This window comes from Octopus bimaculoides, chromosome 25 (genome assembly GCF_001194135.2).
Source record: "Octopus bimaculoides isolate UCB-OBI-ISO-001 chromosome 25, ASM119413v2, whole genome shotgun sequence".
In the NCBI taxonomy this organism is placed as follows: Eukaryota; Metazoa; Mollusca; class Cephalopoda; order Octopoda; family Octopodidae; genus Octopus; species Octopus bimaculoides.
In genome coordinates, this window is record NC_069005.1 from 33,555,621 (window position 1) to 33,557,108 (window position 1,488).

Genomic DNA, 1,488 nt, shown 5'->3' on the forward strand with positions numbered 1-1,488 from the left:
CTACTACTACTACTACTAGTAGTAGTAGTAGTAGTAGTACCATTGGCGATAGTAGTTGTAGTAGTAATGGTAGCAATCGTAGCAGTCGTGGTAGCAGTAATATCTACATTAGGGATAATATCAGTAATAATAGCTACAGTAGTAGTAGTAGTAGTAGTAGTAGTAGTAGTAGTAGTAGTAGTAATAGTAGCTACAGTAGTTATGAGGTGTAATAGTGGTACAGTGTAGCAGCGGTAGCAGTAGTAGTAGAAGTAGTAGTAATAACTGCAGTAGTTGTAGTATGAACATCAGCAACAAGTATAGAAGGTTAGAAGAGAAAGAGAGGGGGGGGAGAGAGAGATATGGGGGAGAATCGGTAGAGATCGATGAATAGCGGATCAGAGAGAGAGAGAGAGGGGGGAAGAGGGGGAAGAGAGGTGGAGGGGTGGAGGGGTGGAGAGGATGTAGTACAGTAGGAAGAAGAAAAGGAAGAAAAAGAACTGAAAGAGAGATAGACAGATAGATAGATAGATAGAGAGAGATAGATAGAAAGAGAGATAGAGAGAGAGAGAGAAAGAGAGATGGGATAGATAGATAGATAGAGAGAGAGAGAGAGAGGGAGAGAGCAAGGATGCAGTAAAAGAAATGACAGACGAACAGAAAATAAAGAAGGACGAAAAGGACGAAAATGTGAGTAGAAAGGAGAGAGGGAGAGAGGGAGAGAGGGGGAGAGGGAGAGAGAGAGAGAATGTGTGTGTTAGTTTAATAGAGAATAAGAAAGGGAGAGAGAAAGAGAGAGGGAGTGTGTGAGAGAGAGTGAAAGGGTGTGTGTTTGTGTGTGAGAGAGAGAATTATTGAGTGACGGCATGTGGAGAGAGAAGAGGAGAGATAGAGAGAAAGGTGAAAGGGAGGGAAGGAGAGTAGAAGCGATAGAATAAGGGAAAGGAAGAAACGAAGAGGAGAAGATGGGAGAAGTAGGAAGAGAAAGTGTGAGAGAAGTTCAGTTAGATAGATAGATAGAGTGAGAAAAAGAGAGGGAGAGAGAGAGAGAGAGAGAGAGAGAGAGAAGAGAGACGGAGAGAGGGAGAGAGAGAGAGAACAACGGCAGACAACAGAAAGAACAGTAAAGAGGAAGAGAAAGAAGACACACACACACACACATACACAGGGAAAGAGAGAGCGAGAGCGAGAGAGGGTGAGCGAGAGCGAGAGAGTGAGAGAGAAAGAGAGAATGATAGAGAGAGAGAGAGAGAGATTCGAATAGAGAGAGATAGAGAGATCGTCCAATGCCAGTGTGTGGAAGCGACTCTGACGGTCACAACGGTTGTAGTCGGGGTTTTTGCAACCAAGATTTTGTTCCAACATGAAATAGTCTCGGGACAGCGTCTCAACATATGGCACCCACCCCACCACCTTTCAATTCATTCTTCTTCTTCTTCTTCTTCTTCTTTTTCCTATTCTGATTTTTCTTCTTCTTTTTCTTCTTCTTCTTCTTCTTCTTCTTCTTCT